Genomic DNA, 22723 nt, shown 5'->3' with positions numbered 1-22723 from the left:
GGTAACTGATGGGCCTCTTTTTACACAATTGGATTTTAATAATAGATGGGTTTTTTTTTTTGTTTGTTTGGTGTTTTGGTTTTTTTTTTGCCAAAATATTCCTGCAGGCACCTGCAGGTGGTGACTGCAGAGACTTGACAGCTTTCTGAGCTGCTCATGCTGCAGGTTTGCAGCACGCATCTGCCTTTGGATGCACATTTCTGTTTGAAGGCCCCCGCGTGCAGATATGGCTGCAGAGGGGAGACTGCAAACATTAAACGTGTTTTCGTGTTCCCATTTCAGGCCAGCATTGACTTTCCTTGAACATGGTGAAAACAAACAGATGTTCTCGGAAAGCCAGGGTGACCTGGAAACTATTAATTAGGTAGTGAGTGAAAGAGGAGATTGTAGTGTTTGGATTTCCTTTAAGGATAATTATTTTTAGCCCCTGCTGACATAGCCCAAGACAAGCTAACAGCAACCTGCTGCTGGGCCAGCAGAGGAAATCTAGAGAGAGAGAGTGCTGCGCTTTGAGGGAGGTGGAAGCTGAAATGCTGCCACTGCCTGGGGGTTAGCCTGACCAAAGCCTAGGTTTGTAAGTTTGAAGAATGATGTGTATGCATATCCCTGGAAAATGAGCCAGGAAGAGTCATGATGTAGCCCTGGTCCTGGAATGGAACCCAAAAAAACCCTCTGTTTCTGGGTCATTCTATTCCTCTCCATCTCATCCTTCTGCTCTTTCCTGCTCTGGAGGTGTTCACATCTTCTATGGGGCTCACTGTGCTCCTCACGGTGCCCTTAGCTCTGGTGTATGTTTGTGATGACAGATGTGTCATGGCTTAGGATGCCTGAGAGGAGTTTTGCTCACAAATGTTTTTGCCCATTTGATTTTCTAGCAGAAGACTGAAAACAGCCCAGGCTGACCCAGGTTTGGAGGAAGAGCTCTGTGTGCTCTGCTTGAGAGCTGGTGCTTGAAGCTGATGTTAGGGCAGGCCGTGTATGGTTTGCTCTTGTTATCACATGCTTCACTCCACCTCCTCCTTCCTCCTTTCCTTTGCAAACGTCTCTCCAAAAGCCTTTGTAGCAGCTTCTCTCCAGTTATTACAGCCCAATAATCAACCCTGCAGATCCTCCTCCAGCCATCAGGAAAGCCTCATGTTGTATACATGGTGTCAGCAACAGCAGACAAGGATTTCAGAGCAAAAAAAATAACGCCCAGAGTGGGCTGTGTGCTCTGCCCAGGGCAGGACCTGCCTTTCTGCTGCCAGCACATGAGCACTGCTCATAACAAGCTCTTCGCACGCATGCAGCATCTTTCATCTGTCTTGTTTGAGGGATGGAGATAACAGAACTCTTTGTTGGCCAGGGATGCACAGCCTCTTGGCTGAGTAGAAAATAAGACCCCAGTGCTTTTATTCCCAGCTTTCACCCCTGGCTGCATAAATGGCCCTGGGAGTCCCTATGGTTGGGTTTTCCACGTTAGCACCCCCCTCCCAGAGCTCCCTACAAAGCAGGGCAGGGCAGCAATCCCAGTGAGGATCCCGCAGCTGCATTCCACCAGCTTGGTTTCTCCTGTCCTCCCAGGCTAAAGGCCACGTGAGCTGTTTTAGCTGTGTCCTGAGCTTCCAAGCATCTGGGGCCTGTTCTGAGAAACCTTAGACTCGTGGAAGCGGTGCGTGGAAGTGGCCGGGGTGGAAGGGCTGGGCTGGACCAGGCTCTGGGGATAGTGTGGGTGTTGGGGTGTTAAGTTCACTTATGGAACTCCACCAGCTCCAGCTCCAGGAGGACTTGTGCTTTCAGCACTGCAGTGGGGAGCAGCAGCGGCCAAGGCTCAGTGAGATGAGCACGCCGTGCTCCGCTCTCATCGTGGGCTTTGCTGGCAGCAAGGCTTTGCCGGCTCCGTCTGCCCAAGGATCCAGGTGCAGATCCAGATTTAAATCTTGCCTTTCTGCATGTTTTTCAGTGCAAATGCAGAAGTTGCGCAGAGCAAAGTCCTTTGGAGCGTTCATATCAGTACGGGTCTGTTCTGGTGTGTTTTCTGCTCCCCTTCTGGAGATCTGCAGGGCTCATCCATCCCCTTGCAGTGGTGTTGACTTGGCTGTGTGCAGTGCAGGTCAGGACCTCCCTACCTGCCTCGCTGCTGAGCAATCCCTCTTCTCTGACTCATCATCACCCCAGCATCACACCAGGACGCAGGAATGTGTGTTGCAGTTTCTGGCTGAGGACTAAAACCCAAATGCACGTCCTTTGTTCCTGTTGAGCAAGCGTAACATTCCTAACTCTACTGGAAATCAATCATCCCTGTGTCAGAAGGTACTCCCTCCCCTAAACAAGGCTTTCAAGTTTTAGTTGATGGAATTTAATAATATTTATTATCCTTCCAGTTCACTTCTGGGGAGCAAGACTTGACTTGCTTTGTTGGGCTTCCTCTGGGAGCAAATGATGGGCAGGGTTTGCTTCTATGCTTTCGTGGAACTGCTGTAGCTTCATACAGGCTTAAGCCTCGCAGAGACAAAGCATTTCTTTCTGTAGCTTAATCCATGATTAGTCTTAAATTTCAGCCTTGGTGGGAGGAAAGGGGCTCTCCCTCCATTGTAGGTGAGAAGCTGGAGGTCATGTTTTCCCTCTGAGAGGTTGCTGATAATGTGTGTGTTGTGCTTAAAAGGGATTTAATCTTTTAAACGTCCTACTTCCCTTTTCTTGAGATGATGCCACAATCCTCAGATCATCACCGATGTGGTGGGTTGAGGGTGGGGAGATCTATCTTCTAGAGCATCTCCCACGTCAGCCCAACCTGATCTCATGGGAGCTTTGTAGGGTTGTGTCTTCTGACCTTCTAGGAAAAAAAACTGCCTTTTTTTGGCTTTGGGTTGCTTCAAGTTCTTGGCGACTAAGCACCAAGTCACCCCACTTCAGGCACCAACCCCTCTCCAGGCATCAACCCCTGGGATTTGCTGGGGGAGGCCTGCATAGAATCATAGAATCATGGAGTGGTTTGGGTTGAAAGGGACTTTTAAGATCATCTAGCTGCAACTGTTGTAGGCAGGGACACCTCCCATTAGACCAGGTTGCAGTTGTATGTCTTGTTCCTGGGGAGTGAGGAAGGCTCGTGGCCTCATCGTGTATTCTGAGCACAAATTGTATTATTCTGCTGTAGATTCTCTTTAAATATATATATATAGAGAGAGAGAAATGGTTTGGCTGAATAATGTGAAAAATTTGAGCATTTGCTATAGGACTACCAGCAAATTGAAGTGGTGTTTACTTAACCTACAGCGGCAGACCCAAACTTTATGGATTTTAGTTTTAATACATATTTTACATAAGTGAGATGACAATGTTATTAAAAATGAAAAGATCTGTTGATACAGGCAGCCCCAAAGCCTCCAAGGTGGCTTTTCCTTCCCCTGACCTAAGGCAGGTGATGAGCTGAACTTGAGCAAAACTGTGCCCAGGAGCCACAATCCAAACTGGGAAGTCAGAATAATAATAATAATAATAATGGCCAAGAGCTTTGGTTGCTGTTTTCCAGGGAAGACTGGGTCAGAACCTCATGCATGGGCTGTGTGTGCTTGGGTGGGATGGGAGCAGCTTGCAAAGTTCAATGGGTGCAGCTCCCTATGCACTGGGGCTTGTGCGAAGGTGACAGGTGGAGGTGGCGTGCAGCAAGAGCACACAGGGTCTCATGCTTTCCGTTGCGCTCTTTGATTTATGTTTGCTTTTAAACAACCTCTCCAGAGCTCCATGTTCGGTGCCATATTTTTGAATTGCGTACATCATCCAATAAATAAATCAAGTCCCCATCAGCTTTGCCTCTGAGCAACATCCAGCTGCAGTCGAGCAGAAACACAAACAAGCTGTTGCTGCGCTCCTCAGATCTCTGTCCTTTGTGCACACTTTGTAGTTTGCTGGCAGAGCGCGTGGGGAGTCACTCTGCACTCAGGATGGTGATTCCCAAGCCTGCTCCTGGCTCTGTTCTGTGGCCATGAGTCGTGGTGTTCCGTACACAGTGCTCTGGTTTTCCCACTGCCTCCTCGTCCCGTTTGGAGGATCATCCATCTCATGCTGGAGGAATGCTTCAGGAGGGAGTCGGGGTTGGGTTTGAGAGGTATGATGTGTTTTGTGGTTCTTCCTGACTCAGTGCTGATGGAGATTCCCAGCATCTCTGTAAGCTGGCTCGATAGTCGACCTTTAAAAGAATTTGAAATTCTCTGGGGTGAGACGGTGAGGACTGGGAGAGGGGCTGCTGGCTGGACAGCCCCACTGGCAACAGCCAGGACGTGTCTGTCCTCCCAGCAAAGCCGTCACCGTTCTGCAGCCTCTTGCAACACTCAGACTGCTCGTGCCAAACCCTCACCGAGTCCTCGTGGGATGATTCTGGCATAGGTTGGACAGTGCAAGTCCTGGTGTTCCTGCTGCTGGGAGCGGCTGGAAGAAGATGTATTCCAGGATGACCTGAGGGTGGTCTGCTTTTGAGCAGTTTATCTGTTTTCTGCATGCTGTCTCTGTGTGAGCTGAGGCATTGCCACAGGTGCACGATGGCAAAGTGAGGGAGCTCGGAAAGGGATGGGTTGGCAGGCAGGCTGTTCCCTGGGCCGGGTGTTCTAGCTGCTAATAGTCAGGATGGGTTGTAATTAAAGGATTAGCTAATCAGGCTCTGAAGCTCACTGCCCTGGCTGCTGAGCTGTGCTCGGCCTTGCAATCCTGCTTGTCCCCATCACCACAGGAACAGAGGTGCAGCCACTGGAGCAGATGGGATCGCACAGCCGCTCCCTGCAATGCCTGCCAAGCTGTGCACTGCACTTCTGAAGAACAAAGTAAGAACGAAGTACAACACTCCCCATATTTCCCTTCTGCTGAAATAAAAGCAGAACGCAGTCTCCTCCTATAATTAATTTTTTCCTTCTACCTCCTTTGGATGGTTACACAACGAACACGTTTCCTTGTAAGCGTCCCAGTTGCGCTGCTGCATGCATGCAATAAATCTCAGCAGCCCTATGAGCAAGCTTGCAAATCCCTGGGGGATTTCGGATTGCCTCCCATCCAAATAGTACAACTGCTTGGAAGAAAGCCTGGCAGACCTCTGCTCTACCCCTACTGGAAGTCTGCTGGTTGTATCTGGGTGGTTGCATGGCTCTGTGCATCTGGGGGGCATAGATGGCCAGTCCTGTGTCAGAGGTGCTCCTGTACTGAAGATGCTCCTGATCTAGCAGTGTAACAGCACTGATGAGAAATGCTGTAACAGTGGTTCTTCTGTACACCAACAGTTCTGTACTGCTATCTGTTTCCTAAATGACAGCAAAGGAGAGGGAAGGAGAACTACTTTTTGGAGGCTCCTTTGATTCTGCTTTGGGTGAGTCCCTGCCTATAAAAACACAGTGATGTTGGTGCATTCCCTGTCAGCAAGAACTAGATGTTGCTAGTCTAGAAGGCTCATTTTTCCAACCTTTCTGGTATGGGGATGTATGATGCTGCTGCTCAGCTTTGCAGCTGAACAGGAGCCCTTTCCTTTTTTGTTAATGACTGGAACTATTTCCATCACCTGGCCTACTAAAACTCTGCCAACTTTTTTTGTTGTTGTTTTTTGTAATTTTTTTATTGCATGTTGACTCATTAGGATGTCGTTTTGACAGGACTTGTATGCCTCAGCTGTTTCTGGATCGCGGCGATAATTGATTTAAGGAGGGAACTGCCCAGCTTTCCTAACTACACAATTCCTCTGGTATTCTCACTCCAACAAGCAGCTTTGGACAAATCCTGAAGTCCTCCTTCAGGCAAAAACTTGCATCTTCTCCCAGGCATCCAGATCTGTTCAACACTGCATGTGTTTGAAATGCAGACCTGCCCTGCTCTCTCCTTTTTCACTGCTGCTCTTCTGACTGAAGTCTCCATCAAACAGCTCCACAGAGGATACTGGCTTTGGGGAAAAGGGAAATTTCCACTTGTTGCTGTTTCTAAGTGCTCCCACTGCTTTTTGCACCAACCCCTTGTAGGTAATGTAGGGAGGGAAACTGTGGTCCAAAAACCACCTGGTGGTGGCAGTGGGCAGGTATTGGGCAATGCAGATCAGTCAGGTGATGCCAGGTCACAAACTTGACACATCTTTTTGCAGTGACTTTGTGAAGTGTAGAAAACGAAATAACTTGGGTAAAATATCTGTTCCTTTGAGCTGTGGGGCAGGAGGAATGGCTCCATCATCTCACACGCCATGCTACCCATGATCTAAGGATCTGGGAGGGCTGCCCCTTTCCAGTGTTCCCAAAACCCTGGAGAGCCACCACCAAGCTGTTGGACACAGAGGGTGGTGAGGCACTGGCACAGGTTGCCCAAGGAGGCTGTGGATGCCCCATCCCTGCAGGCATTCAAGGCCAGGCTGGAAGTGGCTCTGGGCAGCCTGGGCTGCTGGTTGGTGACCTGCACACAGCAGGGGCTTGGAACTGGATGGGCGTTGTGCTCCTTTGCAAGCTGGGCTGTTCTATGATTCTATGATCAAGGAACTATATTTGAGTTCATCTTTGCATCAACGCCTGTAGACAAATGAAGATGTCACTAGAATCACTGCAAGGGTCAGCTTTTGCCATGCCCAAGCCATGGTGTTCTGAGAGCAGTGCAGGAAGGCAGGCTGCAGCCCCGCTGAGCACGCACCCGCCTTAAATTCCAGCAAGGGAAATCCTGCTGACAAACACCCTCTGTTGTCCCAGAGCTTTGCGTGCAGAGGAGCTTATCCGAAGGACTTGGCTGCTGATGGGGAATTTGCAGGCTCCCTGGGGGCTGCAGGCTTTGCACAACACCCTCCCTCCCTCCCTGCCACGGACAGTGCTGCTGGCTGGGTTGGATGTTGGATGTTTATATATGCATTTGTTGAAGTGCTTGGGGAAAAGAGGTGCTTATAAAAATATAAGAAGACAGAAGAATTTATAAAAAAAAAAAAAAGGTTGTTTCAACTTTACGCTGCTGTTTGATTTGTGAGCAGCCCTCCAGCTTAAGAGCAAAAGTTTCGCTGATGGCATATGCAGATCATGCTGTGCTGGAGCGAAAAGCAAAAGGGTTTCGCCCAAGGGAAAACTGAGATTCTTCCTCCTGGAGAGAGCAAAAAGCTGCAGAGCAAAACTGAGACAAATTTGTTCCCGTTTTTTTTTTTTATTATTTTTTTTATTTTTGATGAATGGTTGATAACTTCTGGGGAAATGGATCGCTTGGAAGAATGAGTCAAAACTTAATTTGTCATCAAAATGCAGCCCTGACATTCGTTAGGAGGCTTTTGATCAGCTCCCACACCTGACGTGCGTGCACGAGTTTGGTCTGTGACTGTACACATCTGTTTGCTTTGACTCGCAAACCGGTGCCAAGAGATTAGAAGGTACTGCCAGGAAAACCTCAAGTTGACAAATGGGAATTACCCTTCCTGGGATGGCCGCTCGTGTTTTTAGGAAATAAAACCTCTCGCAAGTCATTTGTATTGCAGTGGGATCAGCCGGTCACCCCACCGCTTTCAGGTGTTGCAGTGCCCACCAGCACACGAGTGGGAAATGTTCCTGTACCTGGGGTCTGATCCTGGTGTGGGTGATAATGGTGAAATTGGGCTTAAAGATGAACTGGGAGGAATGGGGTTGCTGAGCTCCCACTGCCCTGCCCATCGCACAGCCTCAAAGGCAACATGCTCAAGATGTTTAATTGCTGCTGATGGTAGCTGGCCTTGATGATGGGGGTTCCTTTGTTGTAGCAGGGAGGCTTTGAGCTTAGGGGAATCCAAGTCCCTCTTCTGCTTTGTCCCGTGTCTCCCCAGTGACTCGCCTCGTGTTCCTCTGCCCCTGCTGCGAAATGGAGCCGCCAGCGCTGCCCTCCCTCGCACAGCTGAGTGCATTCAAGGTTGTGAAGCTGTCAGATGCTTTGCCAGGGGGACTATAAGAAACATATGGGGAGGAGGGAAACGAAATGACCTGCCAGAGGTGCGCTCGCAGGTCTTTAATTACGTGCAGGCTCTCAACCTCCTACCAAACCCTGCCGGAGGATTAAGAAGTGTAAACCCATTTTGGCAAGCTACTGCCACCCTTGAGGACAGCCCCCAACCTGCCCTTTTTCACCCCAAACCCACCCACCCAAAGATCCAACCATGGTCCTCGCAGAGAAGGATGCTGCCGTGGTGCCAGTGGTGGGAGAAGGATGGCAGAGCAGAACTCCTCTATCCAGTGGCTATCGCCAAGTAGGGATTATGTTGGACATTGCTCATGGCTGGCAGTGCTGCTCCATGAGGTTCCTGCAGAAATCTAGGCTTGCTCCATGCCTCCTGACCTTCTGGTCAAACTAAAAGAAAGAAGGTTTGATGCATACTGAAGGACGTGGTTTAGTGGGGAAATATTGGTGGATGGTTGGTCTAGATGATTTTGGATGTCTTTCCCAATCTTTGCAATTGTACAATTCTATGCACTGGTTTCCCTGGTGGCTTTGCTCTCCTCCCTTTGCTCAGGTTTGTTGGGTTTTTTTGAGCTCTTCTTGGCATCATAAAGCATCTTCAATACAGAACACATTAAATATCATTAATTTATACTACAGGTAGGCATAGCAAAGCTTCCCTACCAATACCTGAAATGTGGTATTCCTTGGGTGCGTGCCACCATCCGTGCAGCAGGTGCATGAAGTATGTTGCAAGTCATATCCCCCAGGAAATGCTATGGGTGTGCAGAGATGCTGCAGCTCCTGGCTGGCCAGCTCTGCTGGCTGCTGCCAATTCCTCTGCCCTGAAATAGCTGTGTGTGTGTGAGCAGGCAGCACTGCTGGTGCCAGTCTGCAGAAGCACTTCATGTTTCCAACTCTCCACGTCCCCTGCTGAAGACCTCCAGCGTGTTTCCCGGGAGCGGCATGTTTGTTTTCTCTTCTCCTCTAGTCTGAAAGAGAGCATGAACTTGCCAATGTCTAAGTAGCATTTGGATTACTGTCTTTCAAGCTTGGTTCCATTGATTTTTTTTTCTTCCTCTTTTCTTTTCTTTGGACTCGCAATTCGTTTCCTAGCCCAACAGCAATAAGGCATGTTTGGGCTGGAAGCTCACCACGGCTAACTCCTCAGTACAGCATCTCCAGCGCTGTATTTGTCCTACCACCTACATTTTGGAGAACACTGTTCCCAAAGGAAACTTTTACCTGGATGCTTTTCCCTGCTTTTTTGTTTGTTTGTTTGTATTTTTTTTTTCTTTCTTTTTTTGGAAGGAGTGAAAAAGTCTCTTTCATCCCTGGGAGGATTTCGGGTACCCTCTAAGCAAGCACCCACCCATCCCACAGAAGGTGCCAGAGGCAATTACATCTTGGAAACAGCTTTTCACTCAAAGGCTCACAGCTGGCCCCATCCTCACAGCCAGGAAGATGTGTTGCAGATGGGTCTGACACCATCTCCTGCCTTGTGACACTGTTGCTTCACCCTCCAGCCATCTCAGAGGTGTGAGGCACTGGGTGCAGCCACCACATCCCCATCAGCACAGTTGTTACTCTCCTTTCTTCTTTTCCTTTCTTTTTTCCTTTGTTTTTTTTTTGCCAGCTCCATAAACCAGCCATGTTCCTTGAGCAGGGCCCTTCCCTGCAGGGTAGGAGGATGCTACAGGAGGACGCTGCTTCCAACTTCCCTGTGATAGACTGGGTACAAGGGGAGCTGAGCGTTCCTCTGATCCCACTCACCTTTTTCTGTCAGTGTGGGAAACCTCTACATGCAGTGAAGCAGTTCTGGCTGTGGGAGATGCTTGAGGCCATGGCCAACTGGTGCTCCAGGAGCCAGGTGCTCTGTTATCCATCCTAATGCGCCCAAGTGTGTCCTGTCAAGCTGTGCATCTTGGATGGTCAGAGACACTGATGAATTCGTAGAATCGTGTGAGTTGGACGTGACCTTTAAAGATCACCTCATCCAGCTTCCCTGCAATGGATAGGGACATCTACAGCTGTCGGTGGGCTCTTGCTGGGCAGTTTATCAGATCTGTGATTAAACCAGGAAATGTCTCTGTTACTGCTTGTAGCTGCAGGCCATGCTTCTGCCAAGCTCCACGTGGCATGGTGGAGTGGGGTTGGGAAAGCTTGCCACAGACATCCATTGGGAGCACATAGGAATGGGAACAGAGCTGTCCCCTCCAGCTGCTCATCCCCAAATGTCACTGCAAGCCTTTGGAAGACACACATGTGCCCATGGCTTTGAAAAAAGCTGGATTTCAGCATTTCACGGAAGGATAAATGGCATGGAGTACGCAGTGCCAATAGGGAGAGAAATTTAGAGCTTCACAATATTTAAGGCATCGATCAGGATTTGTCTTTCCTCAGAGCAGCCATGCACAGTGCTCACAGTGCTGGTCCTGCTGCTCTTGGCTACTTTCAGCTGAACAAGTCCAGTTGTTAGCAAGCAGCTGCGCTCAGCCTTAATATTTTTACTTCTTAATAGATAGGGCTGTTTGCTTCAGAGGAAAGAAGTCTTGTATGAGCAGCTCAAGACGTTCCCAGTCTTCTCACTGCATTCATCTTGCCTTATTCCATCCATTGCTCTGTGGAGAGTGGTACCATGAGGGCAGGGCAGAACAGGACTGTTTCTGGTTTGCAGCACAGGTAAGAAATGAGGTTGTATCAGAGACTTCAAACCTCACCTAGGAGGTTTGACACCACATTTTACTGCAGGGAGAATTTTTTTTTTAAGGCCTAACATAGCCTCCCCAGCAGAGCTGCAGGAATTCTCCTTTTTGATGTTGCAGACTGAATGGAGATGGCTCACCATGAACATACCTGCACTTGGGAAGATTAGAAATAAAGAGATCTTTCCCATCCCAAGCTCCTCTGCTACCTTCATCCTCTTTTTGAAGCCATTTAATCCAGTGATGGGAGACATTGCACACGCTATGTAAGCCTGACCCCATGATCAAAACCCTGCTGTTGGGGTCACGGTTGGATGAGCAGCTGGAGGCCCATTTCAGCTATAAGTTCATCCCCATGTTCCCTTTTTTTTCTTCTAAATAAGGAGGAGAATGAGTGTTTGTCTCTACCCCAGAGCTCTAGTGTGGTCCTTTTCCTAGAGTGAAAGAGTTACAGAAAGTATGGGCAGTGTCCTTCTGCTAGCAGTGCTGGGGGGACCTCCCATGCATGCATGACAAGCAGGGTCTGGAATGCTGGCACTCCCCTGTTAATGTCAGTCCCTGGTTGTATACATACATATATATATATATATGACTCTTTTCACAATATCTCGTACAGCAGCCAAAGCAAGGAAAGCTGTGAAGAAAACAGCACTCAGCAGCATGGGCTGCAGCCCAGGCAGTTGACAGGAATCCCTCTTTGCCAGAAAGATCTGGAGATCCCTGTGCAAGAAAGCAGGCTTTTAATTGTACACCAGTACAGGAGATGGAGTTATGGTTTCTGGTTTGGATGGTATTACTGAAATAGCAGAAAATGTAGAAAATGAGGTAATAAACTTCAAAAGGAGCACGGGTGAATGCTGGTGTTTGCATATCAGTGAAGGAGCAGTAGCCATAAGGATAGATGGGACTTGTCTCTGTGACATACTTTGCTGCTGGAGAGGGGAAATAAATAGGCACAAACAGCCAAGGAAATGCATGCTTCTCTCTCGTGTGATTTTTAAAGCATATGCTACTGGAAGACGTGTAAAAGCCTCACTGGAGCTGGAACCTCTCACACCGCTGCTCAGAGCCCTGAAATATTTTCTCATCTGGAACTGGAAAAGATGTTGTTTTTTTTATTTTTTAATCATTATTATTTTGTTCAAGATTTCATTTAAAAATAGGGGTTTTCTTCTCCTTTTTGAGCAGCTCAGCCCTATTACTGCCGACTCCTCCGATGTTCGCCTCATGCTGTCCCTCTGCTTTCTCCTGCCTTCTTCCTGGTACTCCGGGGCTCCTACGTTTTCTGCATGTTTCAGAACCATAAACATGATTGATCCCTTTTTTTAGCAAGCTGTTGAATTATTTATGGATCTGCTGGGATGCTGGGACTGCCAGCTCCAGGCACGCGGCCAGCGGGGAAAGGGGCCAAGCTGTGAAAGGGAAAGCCTTCGCACACGCTGCCGTGAGCACGGAGGGAGCAGGATGCGTGGAAGTGGGGTGAAGGTCCCACGGAGGGTCCCATGGGTGCACTGGGAGCTCTGTAAGGTCCCAGGCACCTGGTGGAGATGGCGGCGGAAGGCTCCGGGCCACTCGCTTGCGGTGGAACACGGCAGCCTTCCGCCAAGATGGATTTTGTTCCTGACCTTTTAAATTCTAGAAAACGGCTCGTTGTCTGGGCTGAAGCGTTCCACAGCTGTTCCTCGTTCGCCTGGGTGCCACAGGCCAAGGCTGAGTGTCTGCGAGGAGCCCAGTGTCAGGGTGACATGCAGAGAGAGGAGCGCATCGTGGGTCAGAGGACGGCAGGGTCGGGACCCGGTGCGTGGGGAGATGTGGGGCTGCAGAGCAGGGCTGGCTGGGCAGACCTGGGCCTGGTTGTAACATGCATGCCGTCCCCATGCTGTGGAGCAGCAGCTGGGCTTCCTCAGCCTTCCTCCCATTGCACGTCCACCCGCTCCGCGTCCACGAAAGCTGCGAGCGATTAGCGCGCTCGGTGGCCTGGCTTTGCGGAGCTGTTAAAAGCCTAAGTGTGTCCTTCAGCTGCTTCTGTTCTTCATAAGGCTCTCCAGCCTGGGGAAAAACTGCATTAAAAAAAAAAAAGAGAAAAAAAGAAGAAGAAAAAAGAAAAGCCCGTTCATAAAACTGTGTGATTTCAGCGAGGGGGGCTGGGTGGCTGCGGGCATCTCATCCCAGCCCATCTGCCTTGGCTCTGCCTAAGCTTCTGCCTGCCCCACTCCCACCACACCTGGGCTGTGGTTGTTGCAGTGAAGGATGAGGAACGTGATGGGTTGCAGCACTTGATCTGAGTGGTCTCTCCAACCAGAATGGTTCTGTGAGTCAATGAATGGGTCCGTGCACTGTGCTTACGTGCTTAAGCACGTGAACTGCAGCAGCAGATGGGCTGCTCTGGCATGGCTGTACACATGGTGGAAGTGTTGTTGGAAGTAGGAAGTAGGAAGCCCACCCTGCCCGCATGTAGTCATTCCTTTGGTCATTAGGAGGCTGTTATCCACGTTGGAGTAACGCACGCGGGCAAATGTTGCTGTGTGACATGTCCTGGAGTATGCTGCAGTCTGTTCAAGACAGAGCCAGGAGATCTCACAAGATGGAAAACAGCAATGACTTACTGGGCTTAGTTACATTTTGTGACTTCCGTACCTGAAACACAGAGGCTAGTTTTTCCAAAGTCATGCAACCAATGAATTTTCTAATCCCGAATCTCTAGGAGCTGCCTGTTCAGCTTATAGGTGTGTAAGTTTGGTATGGCAGGACTGATTAAAATGTTATGTATATTTCTGAAAGAGCTGAGCAGCAGGTTTGCATTTTGAGATCTTTGCCCACGGTTAGAATGATGTATTGTGCTGTCACTGGGAATGTTGCAGAAAAAGAATCATTATCTTTGGAAAAAAACAACCCTAAGCTTTGAGGCATGGTCCTACAAATGCTAAGCAGATGTGTAATGAGACCTAACCTGACTAATCCTAAAGTCATCAGGCTACTTTCACAAGCGTGGTTACGCTGTGCCTTGAAGCTACACGGGGTTATGGGACTTGGAAGCCTAGCAGAGATCTTGCAGGCCAGCCTCATCTGGACCTTGGCAGGAGTACGTGCCAAGGGCTAATAACTGCAAAGACAGAGCACCTGGCTTGGTACATCTCTGTGATGCAAAAAAGCTGGAGGCCGATAGACTATAACAGGGGAGTATCACTTCAGGCTCCTCGTTTTTATACTCTTCCCATGGCTCTTAGCCACTGTTGGAAGCAAATCCAGGCTTGGATGGGCCTGTGGTCCCAGGATGGCCATTCTTGTGCTCAGTCCACAGAGCTTGCATCACCCTTCTGCTCATCTGCTGTGCCACAGGAGAGCAATTCAAATAATCTCTCTTAGAAGGGAGCAGAAAGAAACCTTTGATGCTGAAAAATAAATTTCCCCATTCGCTTCTCTTCTCATGGTTGCCTGACTGACTTTGGGGTGGCTGAGCTTGCAGCTCTCTGCATGGCTCTGGCTTGGGTAGGGCTGGATGGAGCGTTTGAAGACTTGGCCAGCTGTTTTCCCTGGGAATTCTGCCTGAGCCGTTTGTGAGTAAGGATACAGGCATTTGTCCACAGGATGGCTGTAACCAACTAAGCAAACATATTTTAAAAATTAAAGGAAAATTCAGAGGTGACAAGCAGGGAGAGAACAGAGAACATTCTTGCTTTTTGTTTTTTTTCTTCTTCTGATGTAGGAAGGGTGGAAGCACTTATTTTAGTTCCTTGGGTTTTTCTTTTCTTCTTCATAGCAGAAATGCCACCATCGGTTGTTGCTTTTGTTGGAAAACTAGTAAACTGGGGAGAGAGAAGAGTGTTCCTCAGCTCCCAGGTGAAAGGCAGGAGACAGTTGGGATTTTCCTCTTGAAGACTTTGCTCCCCAGATATGCTCTAAGGGATGAGGTTGAATGGGCGTTAGGAGAGCTATAAAGCTCCTATTGAGTACTGCCTTCTGGTTTCGTGATCTCTGCATCCAGTTGACCGAGACCACCTTCACCCCAAGGTTTGGGGTCAAACTGAACCAAAGTAAAATGAGAAAACATAGAGATGCGACCAAGCACCGGCATTCCCCAAAGGCACAAAGAAGAGGTTTGCAAGGGTGATCTTCTAGCCAAGCTCAGAGCCAGGAACGAATGGACTCTGAGAATAGCATCCTTTTAAAAATGAGTCTGAGAATGAAATCTTTAGGTACGGCTGCATTCCGGATGCACTACAGTGATAAAAGTGCATTTTTTTAGCTGAGCTCGGAAGCTGCCAACTGACATGGTGCCAGTTCTAGATGCCTGCCATTAACCTTAAAACAGTCTCACATTGTTGGATTAATGAGTCACCCTTGTATCAACACAGCGACAAGCCAAGCATATTATTTCTTCTGAGGGAAATTACTGGAAGAGACAATTCCTTCTTTTTCAGATTCACCTCCAGGTTTGGCACCCAGTAGCCAGCTGTGACTCCTCTGCAGAAGCTGTGGGGTTGAGTGAGGGAAAGGGAATGGGCCCAAACCTGGGCTGGGGATGGAGCTGTGTTCCTAAAATATCCTCTGATGTCACGGCCCTTGGGTGTGGAGCACGACTGGTTTTTGGAATCGGAAGAGGACAGGCCAGGACTTCTGCTGGGAACAAAATAAACAGAGAGGAGAAATCTTCCATTGATTGGGTCTCCCGAGGAATTAGCCAGGAATTTGTTTCATGTCTCTGCATATTTTTCTCCTTACCTCTAACAAGGTTGAGTTAGGAATTTTAAGCCTCTGATTGCTTACCAAAAACCAGCCCTTTTTTTCTTCTTTCTTTTTTTTTTATGAAGAAGCACAAGGTCGAACCAGACCGAGGGCGGGAGCCCTAACAGACGGTTGCCTATTGGAAACTCTGGGCAGCTTTGCAGTCTGAGGACAGGTCTGAAAACAATAAATAATGGTGCTAGTCAGGCGCTGGTGGTGGTGACAGCCTTCATCCTTGGGGATTGCATAGGAAAACATTGCACATGGCCTGATTCACCCTTATGCTGGGGCATAAGGCTGCTGGTGCTGAGACCAATGCCGCCTTCTTGCCCAAGGAGACATCTGCAGGATGTCTTTATGGTGGGTGGAGAATGGCAGCAATGGGGGAATGGTGATGTCTGTCTGCAGCTCATTTGTGCAGGAACAGGTGTCCCTCTGTCCTGCTATAGGGGAACATGCCTGTGCTCCCCAGCACGCCTCTTTGTATGGCCAGATCCTGCAGCCCAGTGCGTCTGAATGCTGAGTGCAAACATCCCTAATATTTGTTTGGAAAAAGCGTTTGTGTTTCTCTGTGTTTTCAATAGTAACTTCAAAGAGACTTCCTTCATGCATTCACCTTTGTAATACGCTCTTGTTGGGAACCCACGCTTCCCACCCGTGTTTCTGCTGTGAAGCACCAGCAGTGCTTCGCCCCCAAAACAAACTCAAATGGGAACCCATTCCCACAGGTTCCAGAGATGCCCATGAAGGTTTCGTAGAGTCATTCAAGTCAGAGATGATCTCTCAGGTCCCTCCACCCAACCCCAACCCATCCCCGCAATGCCCACTGTCCGTGTCCCTCCATTCTGGGACACCTCCAGGAAATGGAACTTCCCCACCTCCATGGGCAATCTGTGCCAACGCATCACCTCTCTTTAGGAGAACAAGTTTTTTCCTAACATCCAACCTGCATTTCAGCATCGGGTATCATGTGTAGTCAGGACTGCTGCTTCCTTCCCTCTCATTTTGGAAATGAAGGTGACAGCACCTCTCTTGCAAACACTATAGTTAGGTGTGTGCAGGCAGGATGGGGGTTATGTGAAACCATGTGAAGCGGATTGCTGCTGCAGGTCCAGAGGTGCCCTGCAGAGCTCACGGGGCTTCGGAGCACACAGAATCTCAGCTCCAGCTCTTGCGTGTGGGCATCCACGTATCAAAACCCACTGGTCCTTCTGGAAAGCACTATCCACAGTGCCAGCAGGGGTAGGTGACTCATTTCTCAGCCCACAGTGGCCCCACTGGAGTGGGTTGGCTGGGAGCCATCGGCTTTGGCAGCATCCCTGCCCGAGGAGCATCTGTGCTGTGGGTTAGGAGAATGTCCTCTTTGGGAACGGGAGCTGAGTGCTTCAACACAAGCCTCCTGTCTGGGAGATGTACAGAGGGGAGGATGTGTTCTGGGAAGCTGTCAGTGAGCTGGTTTGCCCAGCGTGGTGGCTGGTGGGGTCTGAGCAAGGAGCTGCCTTCCAAAGGGAAAGCAGTGCCAGGGCAGGGCAAAGAGCTGCGCCGTACGGTGGATATGTTAATGTTAGCAAGTTTTGTAACAAATCATATTTTCTCCTGACCTTTCAGTTTCTGGAAACGTAGACACAATAAACAAACGTGGAAGGGATGAGCTTAAGCTGAAATATGAGGATATAGCAGAGTGGAAAGTACAAAGCAAACAAGGAAGCAATTAAGTGCACAATGAAGGGAATTAACCAATATGCAATCCATTACGTATTTATTTATACTCAGAGGCATAACTAATAATAAACATAGGATTTCCACAAAGAAAACAGCCTCTGTTCCTTATTTTAAACAACCTTATGGGGCTGTGATGGTTATAGATGGAGAAATTCCTTCTATCACATTACCCATTTCCTGGTTCTTCCCTGCAGCCCAGATTTTATGGCTTTTGTCTGGGTTTGCAGAGCTCCTGGGAAGCCTCTGGTGCAGCTCCTGCAGCATCTCAGAGCAGAGGGGTTTGTTCCTTCAAAGCTTTTTCTTCATGCAGTGTGTAGCAGGATGGAGCCCTGCTCTGCGCTGGAGCTTCTGGGTACTGCTGAAACATAAATATTAAGCAAGCATCCTTGTGATCCTTGGCTCAGAAACAGGCCGGCGTGGGGATGGACCTGGCTTCTGCCAAAGCTCCTTGATCGTGTTTGAGTTGAGCAAGCAGCAGCTCACAGCGTGCGTTGGATCCCGTGGGTTTGGCTGTTCTGAAGCACGGTGCAAGGAGAGATTCCAGGGATTTCAAGGGCAGCAGCATCAGCCCTTTTTGTGGGTGCTCTTGACCCAAGCCAGAGCCCCTCTGTGCAAGCAGGGTGTGCAAGCAGGGCAACTGCCTCACCATAAAGCTCTGTGCATGCATGGTGCTGCCCTGAAACCCTCCCAGCCCTCATTTCACCACCTCCAGGCTCAGAAATTAATTTGAAGCAGTTTTCCCTGTTTTGGCTGTTTGTGGGCTGTCTGTGAGCTGTGACAGTGACCACTGCCCGATGCGATGCTGACTGCAGGGCAGTGCCATGGGCACTGGGTTGGTGTTCCTGCACAAAGCCCCATCCCTGAGCATCTTCACACTGCACCTGGTGGGCACAGTGGGGTGACAAATGGTTTGCAAAGCTGTTTGTTCTGCTTCAGCATCACCCGCGGTCCTTTTGGGGTTGTGCATCATCTGACATTTACGTTGCTTGTGGGAATGCTTAATCTGTGTAATGCTTGGGAGATGAAAGAAGTTAGGGAAGCGCTCACTAGATGCTGCTATTAATTGTTTGTTATGTAAATCACTGATGTTTTGTCTCCTTTCTGAGTCGGAGGATGGGATTTCCAGCTGTATGTATGGAGATCTTGCAAGGAACACAGTTAATGCAGCACTGTGGCTGGTATCATAAACATTCAGTATTCTCAGCAACATATGGGGAGAGTATGGTGGAGCTTCTTGCCTCGTTTGCCAATTAGTAAAGCAGCTCAGTGGATGTTTCTTGAATGTTTGTGTTCTTTCTTCTCCCAGTTTCAACAAAGTATGGGAAACATCACAGTCCCTTGGCTTTCGAGCCATTATAAGGAAATGGAAATGAGGGGGGATAAAAAGATCAAGTGTGTGGAGTGCTACTTGTTCTAACATCTTCAGCCTTTCTGTGATGAGCTGCGGCTGTTGCCACGCATGAGCATCCCAGCAGTTTGGCCTTTCTTATTTAATTACCTTCTCAGCCCTCCACTGAGGCTGGGAGATGCTGCTGCCTCGTGCACCCACCTCACCTCTCCGAATCATAGAATGGTTGCACTGGAAAGGACCTCAAAGCTCACCTAGTCCCAAGCCCTTGATGGAGGTCCATCCCCCTATGAAGGTCTCCATGCATGGCTCTTTGGGTCAGTGCCACCCCTCCTGGCCTTCCCTGCTTGCTCCAAACAGGTGTGATGCTTCCTACGGATGCACCAGAAAGTGTGCTTTGATCAGGACATCCCTGAACTCGAGAGAAACCCAAACCTTGGCTCTGCATAACCCTGAGCTTTGGGAAAAGTGCAGATTTGGAGCTGAATGTTGTGGTTTGGACTTATTTTGAATGCTTACCTTCCGAGCCACTCAAAACAAAACCAGAATCTGACTTCCAAAGCAGCAGAGAGGTTGAATTCATTTTCCGGGTCTCTTCTTTCCTCTGTATAATGCCACACAAGTTTTCATGTGGTCAGTGCAAGTTATGTCTGTAGCAAAGACAGCAGAGACTCCTTCCTCTAAGTCGTGCATTCTCAGAGGATGTTTGGATGTTTGTGTTGCAAATTTTGAATGGATGATGTGAGCCTATAGCCAAGATTTTAGTACATAACAGTGCACAGCTTACCCCATGTGCACTTTAACCCCTGCTGTAGAACACCAGAGAGAGCGTTAACAAAGAGCCAAGGGTTTGGTAACTTCTGGAAGTTGGGGTGGTGGAGCTCCATCGTTGACATAACAGAAAGGATGGCCGTGCAGCAAAACCTGCTACCATGAGCGCTGCAACAGGCAAACATCCTGATAGCCTCTGCAGAAAGACAGCAATCCAGCCCGTCTTTCTTATGGGGTTTCTCCAAGAACTCAGAGAGGAAATATTTAGTGGCAGTGGGAAGCTGGAGACCTCATTGAAGGTCTCATTTGGAGGAGCTTTTCTCTAGCCCCAGAGGAAGGGGATGAGATGCTGAGAAGCTCTCACAGCAGGGTGGGCGATGGCACTGCAGAGATGCCCCTAGGTAAGCCTTAGGGCTGCCAGTGAGACTCTTGTTGGTTGTCCCTTCGTAGAGTTGGAGGAGAGGCATGCATACAGTTTCCACCTTTGGTTCTCTCTTGTCGGCAGCTCTCTGCACTGCTCTCCCCCTCTATCAGTTATTGTCCTCCTGATCTAAAGCAGGCTGTTACACACACAGCTTGTCCTCTTGGGCATATGAGGTAAACGTTATCGCTCATTCATTTTTAAGGCAATTATGGTTTTTTTTCTTCTTTTTTTAATAACATAATTGTTTTTGATTGTCGTTTTTTGACAGTTTCTTGGCTGGAGCGTGCTGCAGCTGCCCTCATTAGGGGCTGTGCCAAACACAATCTTTTTGATATTGCATGTTTCTTGGTGGCTGCTGCCCCACATGGCATGTGTAGTAGCGATCGAATCCAATTACATCTGTGTAATGCTTTTTAAATTGAAAGCCCGATAGGAAAGGGATGCTGAGCTCTTTGCATTTAAGCAAACCGAACTGGACTTTCTCCTAAGACTCAATGAATCAGAGATCAGAAGGAAGGGGCTGTCCTGAAAACAGAATAATAGTCTTTATGTCGTATTTCTCTATGTGTAATGTCCCTGTCCCTGTGTGATGCGTTGTGCCCATTGAACAGGTCAGGAAAGGTGAGGCAGGGAGCCATGACCTCCCCCTCCAAGAGCACCAAACAAACCAGCAGCCAAACACATTGACCTAGTCAGATAAACGTGGTATTGTGATTTCTTCCACTCCACTGCCCTGTTGTAATAGTCTCATTTGGGCCATTGAAACACATTCACAGCTACAAAGCCACTGAGGATGCTGAGAAGCTTTGGTGAGGTGTGTTGGCTCTGAGTGATGGGGAAGCATGCATGCGTCACTTGGTTTTACTTTGTTGTTGTCCAAAATGTGCCTTTAGTGAGACTTTTCATGAATGTGACGTTGTCTGTCGAGCTTGAATCATTATTAGGCTGTGCTGCTGGATATCTCCAAGCACTTCTCTGCTTGCTGACCTCCAGCTGTTGCACAGCTGCCATTAGCCGATGCTGACAACAAGTTCATGCCATGCAGGAGGGGATTGCACTGGGAGAGCTTCCACCGTGGGCCACCATGAGTGGGAAACAAGGGGAGAGAGGCAGCTGGCTGTCTGGGGGGGCTGTTGCTACTCCAGCCTCACCCTAGAAGCAGTGATGCTGCTTTCCACAGCCTCCTGCATCGACTGGCATCACAGTTACCAACTGGGACTCCCAGAAAGGATTTAAGAACTCAGCCCAAACGCACTCAGGAGCAAACAGAAAAAGAAGTAGAAATGGAAATTGATACAGCCATCAGCAAAGGGTGGGAGAGATGCTACGCATTTGGCAGCTCCCACTGCTCATTTGTTCCTGCTTTGCATTAAGCTATTTGCCACGACTTAAAAAACCAAACAAACATCTCTTCCCACTGAGGCAGGCAGAGAAGAGGTTGTTGGAGGGGGCTGCATGGCAGAGCAGCCTTGAGACAGCTTGGCTCAGTCCTGGCATCACCAGCTCATCCATGGCACAGCCAAGCATTAAATGTCCCCTTCATCCCATATAGGAGATAGAATTGAATGTTCAAGCTGGGCTAGTTTCCTTTTTTTTCCCACTGAGATCACATTTTTTAGATGTTAAGGCTTTTGCAGCGTTCCATGGGAGAACTCTTAGAGTCATTGAAACCACTTCTTCGTTGGACGTGCTCCTAAATATTCCTCAAAAAAAAAATGCATGTGGAAGAATCTACTGTTTGAAAGCAAAGCAAACTGTTTTCAGCGGTCCAAGATGCATTTGCAACATTTTTTTAATTAGCTGAAAATTTTAAGGGAAATGATTTCCAGTCAGTTCTGGTGTGTACAATTTCATGAGGTTGTCAACAAATAGTAGTTCTTCTCCTGGTACGGCCGTTGCATCAGGGATTTCCTATCCCAAAGGTTTCAGAGGCAATTCAGTCAAAGCTCTGAACTTCTGACGCTTTTTCTGGTGTGTTTAATGTGAGCAGTTTCTGAAGCCCCACCACAATTGTTCTCCCATTAACAACGAAGCCCAGCGTGGTCTCTGGAACAACCAGTGTTCAAATTGTGGAATAATCCCTGGTCCAGCAGTGCTGGATGTAGGCAGTGATGAGCGGATAGAGCCCAGGATGAATGGGGTTTGGTCCCACCATGAGTGATGCCAGGGATGCTCTCTTGGGATCACTGAGCAGCAGAACTGAAGCAAAACCAGCTGGTGGTTCAGGGAGGAGGATGAAGACTTGAGAGTATTGCCTCCCTTTCCATCAACAGTGAACCAGCACATGGTGTCATCACCCAGCATCCATACCCAACAGCAAGAACACGCTCCCCAAAATGTAGGGGCAGAATTTTGTCCTTTCCTGCTATGCAACACCAGGAAGGGGTTGTCCAGCCCTGCTTCCTGCTTGCTAAAAGCTTGGCAGGGTTGTCTGTGCCACCTAGGGGACTGCAAGCCAAGGAGTGAGTGTGAAGATATCTCACATTAGCAGTTGATATTATTTTGCTGCGTGCTTAGTGTGTCAAGGAGAAAAATGCCTTGTCTGAGGATCTTTGGGATCCCTCATCTCTAGCACAGGAGAAGACCCACAAGTGGGTCCCTGGGGCAGCAGGATGGGTGATGTGGGGTGGTTGCGACCAAGTTAGTTGGTCGTTGGTGTAAGCAGGAAGGTGGGAGCTCTGCTTTGAGAAATGAGGAGAACCTGCAGCCATCAGCTCCCTTCCCAGTGCTGCTCTCCAGGACAAACTCAAACTCATAAATCTCCTACTCAGCAGGAAGCATTTGTGCTATAAACTAATTAGGCAAGTGGTCAAATACCACCAACACCTTTACCCTCATTAGAGACCGATAATGATCCCAAGTAGGTGCTGAAATGCCTCATTAACAAAGAGCTGGGCCTCATCTCTGGGGTTTGGCCACAAAACCAAGCCAGCAACCCAAGGATGCAGGAAGACCTGACACTAATTTAGTGCACTGCTAATGATTTAAATGCCAGTTATCTTGTCTGACACAATGTGGAAGCTCTGGGCTTATGGGCCATGTAAACCTAGGCATGGAGATGACAGAATTTGCCACAGAAATGAGGAATTTGACCCCCTTCCCATCACTGTTTTGGTGCCCTTCCCCTGATGGTCTCGTGCTGCCTATAGATGCCCT

General features: G+C 48.7%; 1 protein-coding gene across 1 annotated transcript in view; it reads left to right on the top strand.

Moving 5' to 3' along the window:
* Window positions 1-3996: 3996 nt before the first annotated feature.
* The window catches only part of ZNF469 (zinc finger protein 469), a 103122-nt gene continuing 84395 nt past the window's right edge, over window positions 3997-22723 (top strand). Inside the window, exon 1 of the mRNA XM_048959020.1 lies at window positions 3997-4087. The gene's annotated coding sequence lies outside the window, so the exon portion shown is untranslated. The remainder of the gene's footprint in view (window positions 4088-22723) is intronic.

The sequence above is a fragment of the Lagopus muta genome, chromosome 12, assembly GCF_023343835.1.
Source record: "Lagopus muta isolate bLagMut1 chromosome 12, bLagMut1 primary, whole genome shotgun sequence".
Taxonomy (NCBI): domain Eukaryota; kingdom Metazoa; phylum Chordata; class Aves; order Galliformes; family Phasianidae; genus Lagopus; species Lagopus muta.
This window is presented reverse-complemented; position numbering and strand designations above follow the sequence as displayed.